Raw genomic sequence first — 7,563 nt, forward strand, 5'->3', positions numbered from 1 at the left:
CTCTGGGTCTCTTATTTTTCCAAATGACAGCACAATTCACAGTAGCCCAGGCATGGAACCAACCTACATGCCCTTCAACAGATACATGGATGAAGCAAATGTGGTTTATATACACTATGTAGAATTACTCAGTCATAAAAAAAGAATGACATTATGGTATTTGCCAATAAATATATGGATGAAACTGGAGAGTGTCATGCTAAATGAAATAAACCAGTCCCAAAGCATCAAAGGTCAAATGTTTTCTCTGATGTGGAAGCTAATCCAAAATAAGCAGGAGTGATAAAAAAGAAAGAGAGATAGAAAGGGAAATAAAGGGAGAGGGAATTTCATCAAAATAGAGGACATATCAGTAAAGCCAATGAAGGTGAATGAGGGAAAGAAGGGACAGTAAAAGGGAAAAAACTGTGGAATGAATCCTTCCAACTTTGACATGAGCATACACAGATGTGGCCCTGTGGGTCTCAGCATCAGGTGTATCCATGGACACCAATGAAAAAAACAAAACAAAATGAAGTATAAATGGATTGAAGACGGATGGCTGGAGTGGAGGAAGGCGAGTGGGGGTAGCACGGGGCAAGTGCTGGGGACTGATTTGAAGCAAGCTGTGTTTCATGCTTCTGTGATTATTTCAGGGTGTATCATTGTGTTTTATATAACTAAAAAGAATAAAATGAATATATCTGTATATGTGTACGTAGAACTCAGTGTTCCAATTTCCTGTTATTCAAATGTATGTAAAAACTGGGAATCATAAAACAACTATGTTTGAATATTAATCAGGTATAAATAAAATTTCAAGCTATTGAAACAATGGAAAGAATATTTTCCTTATAGTTTAAAAGACATGCTAATTCCATATTTAAAAAAAACCTGTTAAAAATGGTGATTGCTATCATTTAACCACCTGCATGGGGTGAAACCAACAAATTAAAGAGCCCAGAGGCCTACCCTCTCCAAAGTTGACTAGATTTGAGATAAATTCATTTAATTTTCGCAGTCAAGGGCTCATCACAGTGCTTTCTCTGCACTTCAGATGAACACATCATAAAAACTGAGTCTTGCCTTTGCTAGGGATAGTCTGGAGCCCCTTGCTATCCATAGTTAGCACGTCCTGTTCTGCATCTGATTCTGACATGGTCATCAGCAGCTCGGGGCTTAGTTCCTGCTCAGCCTGGAAGGAGCCATGGAGATAAATGGCAGAGGGAGTTGGCTTTGTTGTGCTGGGTGTGCAGACCAGGGAGGCCAAGCCAGGATGGTGCAGGACCATACAGAGGACCATGCAGACTGCATTTCCATGGGACATGCCCCAGCCAATGGTTAGTGTGAGTTTTCTGGACTGGACTTCTCCTGCCTTCAGATTTTTCCTGTGTTGCAAAGCAAATGTCCTCTCCCCAAGGTTAAAGAAGTTTTGCTGATAGTTGTGATAATTTTCTTTCGTGTTCTGCAGTAGTCTTTTCCTGAGCGTGCTTTCTAGCTCCGTCTTGGTGTTCTTGGGTTTGTATTGACAGTTACCACTTGAGAGACGCCAGGATGTTTGAAGCAGTCTTGGGGCTAAGCAGATGTGTTTCATCAACCTAGCCCCTTAAGGGACTGATGCTGGTGACTCTCTGAGTCTCTTTCTTACTCAAAATTTCTTATCTTCAAGTTCATATATGACTTTACCTATGGACTTACAGGGTTCCTGAAACTATATAGATCGTGTGTGTATCATGGCATTATATATATTTTTTTGTTCCCAAAGTATCCCTAGGCTTTCACGGAGTTTTCTAAGTGATTTATAGCTTCTCCCCATCCCCCAAATGCTTAAGACCATCTGTGATTATGCTATTAGATGAAGATTCTAGTGGTACACAATTCCCAGGTCGGTTATGGTGATAAATTAGAATGGACAAAAATCACAGGAAGAACATCTGGTGCATGTACATGTTAGTTTCAATGAGGGGATCAGATAGGGGTCAAAATTATTCTGAAAACAAGAGATACAGTGTATGCAATTAAGATGAACTCTGAATGGATGTACTGCCAATCACATAGTAATTGGCAGCATCCTGCGTCACTTGAAACAACCAAAATTAACAACAAAACCAAGCAAACTTGAACAATGCTGGAGAAAAATGTGACCCTACTAAATTATATTTATGTTATTTGATGCAGCAAAGGAATTTCCAAAACCAATATTCATACATACCATTTTATATATACATAATTTTTTTTACCTTCTACACTGACTTTGGAACCAAACTACCACAAAAAGATATCTGCTGCACTTTTCTGCACACAGAACTATTCTAGAAACATCTCATAGAATTAACATTCCTCAAAACACACTTTGGAAAACTGATTTTTTTGTATAAAGTCAACACTCAAATTGAATGTTCATTATCAATTTTGAGTGATACCATGCTGAAATTATAATATGATTAAATTTCATATAATTGCATTTTAATTTCAAAAAGTTGAAGCTGTAAACTGTAAGGATGTATTTACTAGGATTACAAAATATTATCTCAAATTAGAAGATTCATTACACTCAAAGGAAAGTCATAGCACAGATTCAAGAGAGAAGATAAAATTGTCAAAAGATATGATCTACATTCAAGACATTCCTATAACAAAAAGGTTAATTCTAATACCAGGTATAAAAATGCTTTTTAAATTCAATCAAATAAATTAAGTAAATAATAGTGTGATAGTAGGAGCAAATGTGACTCCATTTTGTTTTATGACTTCATCCTGTAAAACAACCATGCCAAGTCATGACTGGGGCAAGATGTTCTTTTCCTTTTGCTATAGAAACCCTTAAGAACATGGAACTACCTAATGGGGTATTGTTTCTGTAACTAGGGTAATGGGGCTCTGTTTCTGTAACTGGGGTGACTGGGCTAACTGTGATTGGTTAGGCTCCCCCCCCCCTTGATTGCACTGTCCGGCTTCTGTAACCTGGCTTGCTTGCATTGGCTAGACCCCCTGAACATCCCTTTTGGGGTTTTCAGGCTTATAAGGAGTGCCCTTGCAATTGTTCGGGGCTGATCAGCTTTATGTTCTGGTCAGCCGCCATCGTGTGCTTCAATAAAGGCTTGATTCGATTATACATGGGTGGTCTGGAAGTCAGTTTATGAAACCCCTGAACAAAGCTTTAACTATAACATTAGTACCCATAAGAGTTCACTTTATTTTTTTCCATAGCCATAATCTAAATTTGCAATTTAATTTTCTCTCCTACAATGCCTATTCCTAAATGCTATTATAACGCTCTTTCTAAATCACAGGTCTTCTCATATTGTCCTCATAATCAAACACTTGCAGTGGCTTCTCATTGTACATTCAGTTAAGACTGACCCCTTTAAAATACCATTTAATATAACCCATAGCCAGACATCAACCAATATCCATATTGGTATCCCTCAGCTCCCTTTGACACACTCTGATTTCCAACAAAAATGTCTGAGATTCTAACATGATTTAGGCACGATGGTAAGTTGTAAAATATTCTGTTTCAAGCCAGGTATAGTGGAGCACACCCATAATTCCTGGGTATTCAGGAGGCTGAGGCAGTAAGTTTTAATATCTTAAAAATTCAAATAATTAGAAAATTATGCCAAAAAATAAAATCATGTCAAAAGTTTTATTCATAATTCAGATCAACAACATTTTCAAACATCTATTCTGCTTCAGGATATTACCAAAGTAATTTTGGACAAAATTGAAAATATCAAATTGCAAGAAAATTCCCGTTACTTTTAATTTTAAAATGAAATTTACCCTTTTACATTTGGAAAGTCCAGATGTGGCAAAAGTTTTCTTTTAAAAGGTCCGGGGAAAGTTGAGAGCAGCCTTTCCATGTTACAAGCACAGGCCTTAGGCTAAGGGCCAGTAAATCTTCCCAAAGGGTCCAGGGCTTGGAATTGGCCAGTTAGGGTTTGTCTGCCGCCTTTTCTCTCCGGTTGCGGAGTGTCTGCTCCCACTCCAGGATCTCTCAGGCTTCTGTCCATTGTGGTGAGGTCTCAACGACCCGCAAAGCAGTTGCCCAAGGCGCTACCGGCGGCCGCTGTCAGGGCGTCCTCTGCCCTCCCTGGGCTGGAAGGGGCTGACAGCCTCCGCTGCGCTCCCGCGCCGCCCTTCCCACCACCGTGCCTGTCCTCTGCGGTGGCCTCGCCTGAGCGGGACAGTCTGGGCTAGGAGACCAGGCAGCGCAGGGTCCGGCCCCGCAGGGCTCCACCAGACTCAGCCGCGGGGTCCTGGAGAGCCTGAGGCCACCGTGCTTTACAGTCTGGCCCCGCCATGTGCAGCCACAGGGGGGCTCCCGGGAGTGGCTGCGCTTTTCCCATCAGGATCACTGCCGGACCGCAAAACAGACACTCGAAATTCCCGTTACTTAATTTTAATTTTCTTATGTCAGATTCAGATTGTGGCCTCAATGCCTTTCCAGATTTAAAAAAAAAAAAAAAAAAAGCACAGTACGTAGTCTTCTGGCGCTGGGTGCAGAGCGCTTTCCCAGTATGCACAAGGCCCCTGGTTCCATTCCCAGCACCAAACAAGCCGAAGTTCTTGGGTGCCTAGTAGGTCATTTTACATTTAACCAGTTACTCTAATATTCAACAGATTTTCTTTTTCCTGTGATCTGTTTAATTAGTGGGCTCTGAGTTCAAGTCTCCAACTGAAGGTGTGTTTTATTCAAATTCCATACACAACCTTCTGCACATGTTGAAGGATGAGCTGGATTAGCAGGAAACCTTGATCTAACATAGACGGTCTGTTCATGACTCATAAACTGCCCAGAGTTACTTCCATAGAAAATCCTCTTTCACAGCTGGGCTGGCTGACCTTCGCCACCCAGAAGGACCTAATGAAGATGGTGCGGCCACCCTACTCATACTTGGTGCTCATCGCCATAGCCATCCACAGCGCAAAGGAGGACAACCTCACGTTTGCCACATCTACCAGCTCCTGGCCATTAGCTTCCCTTTGTACCAGTGCAGCAAGGCTGGCTGGCAGAACTCCATTCGCCACAACTTGTAGCTCAACGAATGCTTCAAGAAGGTGCCCCGCGACGAGGACGAACCCAGGGAAAGGTAATTACTGGACTCTGGATCCAAACTGCAACATGATGATGACAATAGAAACTTCCCTCAGAAGCGAAAGAAGCGTTCTGAGGCCAGCGGCAGCTCTGTGGCAACTGCAGGGACTTCCAAGTCAGAACACCTGTCTTCAGGATTGCGGACTGGAGTGGGTGGCACACCGGAGGGATACCCACCTCCTCAGTGCTGTGGCCAGTCGCCCGAGACTGAGGGCGCCAAGAATCCCGTGTCCCCTCAGGGGGCCCGGTGCTGGCCTCTGGCTCCTGTCTTAGCGCCTTCTTCAGGAGCCTTGGCACCCTTAGCAGGAGCATCAAGCGCGCAGGCCCAGTAGCTACTATCTGGGGGTCCAAGGCGCTCAGCTGCCCTCAAGCAGTGCCTTCCCCCGCGACCTCCACCACTGAGGCCTCCGCAGACACCGTCGCTGAGCACCAGCAATGGCAGCAGTCAGTGATCTTCCTACAGCCCCTTCCCTACCAGCACCCCTGGGCGCCAGAGCATCCCCTTCAGTAGACCCCTGTACAACTTCGGCATGGTCAACATCTATCCCTGGGAGGCCTCTGAGGTGTAGGGCCGTGCTTCTCAGGTTTTCACAGCACATCTGAGGTCGCTGCAGTGCAGATTCCCAGTGCTGGGTCTGGGGTGGGGCTGAGATTCTGCGTTTCTCCTGGGTGATCCTGTTACTACAGTGGAGGAACCATGTGGAACAGGGAACTCCTAGAACCCAACAAGCTTTTACAGATTTCCTGGAGATGAACCTCTGGGGAGAAATCCATCAGCATTCCGATCCAGGTAGCCTGTGAGCCCTGTGAGGGCAGGGACTGGGTCTGTCTAGCTTGTGGCTGTATGCCAGGTGGTGGGCTCAGAGGTACTTAGGTAGTTGGAACAAGCCCCGAAGTCGCTAGGTGGGAAACGAAGCAGCTGGCACTTGGAGCAGGTGGTTGGACCCACCAGTCAAAGGCTTGCAGAGCAGCTGTTTGGCTGTCTCCTGTCTAGCAGCTTTCTGATTGTTCTAGAAAAGACAGGTAGTTGGCTCTTTATTATGAGACCTCCAACTTTGGCCCCCAGGTATGGTTTGTATCAGGTGTGCCCATGGGAAGCACTACAAATCCCAGCTCACAGGTCACGTCTGGTACTCCCGAAGTACTAATCGCAATAAAACCGTGCAGTCAGGCAGCCTGGGCACCAATCTTTAGCCCACGGAATCCTCACCTTGCAGGAGTGGCAGGGAGAGCCCTGTCCCACGCTTGCTTTCCATGCAATGGATGTGGAATTCTGAGATAAGAAATGACTTGCTCAAGGTCCCAGAGAGGAAATGGTGGAGCTGGGCCCTGGCTCCAGAGCTGGTGCTGGTAACCTGTATCCTAGCTGCTAAAACAAACTGCATCATCTGCAGACATAAGTAAGTAGGCATAACAGAAGCTGGATCTCGCTCTACCAAAGACTCTGGTTGAAATAGCAATCCCTGGTGATATTCCCCTGAGCAGGAAAGGGGGACACCCACCAACTCTGCCTCACTCCTGCTGCCTAAGTTCAAGGTCTTCGGTGACTGCTTAATCAGTTGATGACATCCTGTCCCTCTTAGCTCCTGTCCTGGGTATTTCATTTCTCAACAAAGTATTGTTAAAATTTTATTAAAAATAGTTTTTAAATGGAATTTCATAGTTTTTAATATGGTTTGTATCAGTGTGCGGCCATTTGTGGTCAAAAATTTTAAAAATAATAAATGCTTTTATTATCTTAACACTCCCTTTCATTTCTTGGAGGCATTTTCCCTGAATAACTCTCATGGTCACCCTCCCAGTGCCCAGCAGAGACCTGGTACATTACATGGCAAACATTGGGCCATTATTTGTTGAATAGCAAGTTATTTAAAAAGTGTTAATTAAAAATGAATGGTTAGGGGCTAGGGTTGTGGCTCAGCGGTAGAGCACTCACCTAGCATGTGTGAGGCCCTGGGTTGGATCCTCAGCACCACATAAAAATAAATAAATAAATAAATAAATATTAAAAAATTAAGTGGTTGTTGGATTTATGGGATCAGCATTCCACTCAGATGGAGATAGCATCCAATGAGTTACCTTTGTGTCATGTTTTTAGACTTTGATGTGAGCATGTTTTAGACTGGGGTTTGGAATTTTTTAGAAACAGAATCACATGCATATAACAAAAACTACTCCAACCAAACAAACAAAAAGCCTTTTCCCTATGTAATAGGGAAAAGCAGAATATTATCTTTAAGATAAAATATTTTAAAAATCTTTATTTTGAAATAGGATGTGGAAAAAATCATTATGATTATGTCATCATTACTTTTTAACCATTATGCAGAAAGACAACCAAAAAGACTAGCTACTCTCCTACTGTGTGTACAGAAAACTGTATCTAAGGATATTTTGAATGTGAGCAAGCATATGAACTTTTATAAATATTGTTTCTAGCACAATTCTATATTTATAAATTTATAATGTGAACCAGAACAGCA

At 43.2% G+C, this 7,563-nt stretch overlaps 1 pseudogene; it reads left to right on the forward strand.

Moving 5' to 3' along the window:
- Positions 1-4,734: 4,734 nt before the first annotated feature.
- On the forward strand, positions 4,735-5,691 carry LOC101955280 (forkhead box protein I3 pseudogene; annotated as a pseudogene).
- Positions 5,692-7,563: the final 1,872 nt, after the last annotated feature.

The sequence above is a fragment of the Ictidomys tridecemlineatus genome, chromosome 10 (genome assembly GCF_052094955.1).
Source record: "Ictidomys tridecemlineatus isolate mIctTri1 chromosome 10, mIctTri1.hap1, whole genome shotgun sequence".
Taxonomy (NCBI): Eukaryota; Metazoa; Chordata; class Mammalia; order Rodentia; family Sciuridae; genus Ictidomys; species Ictidomys tridecemlineatus.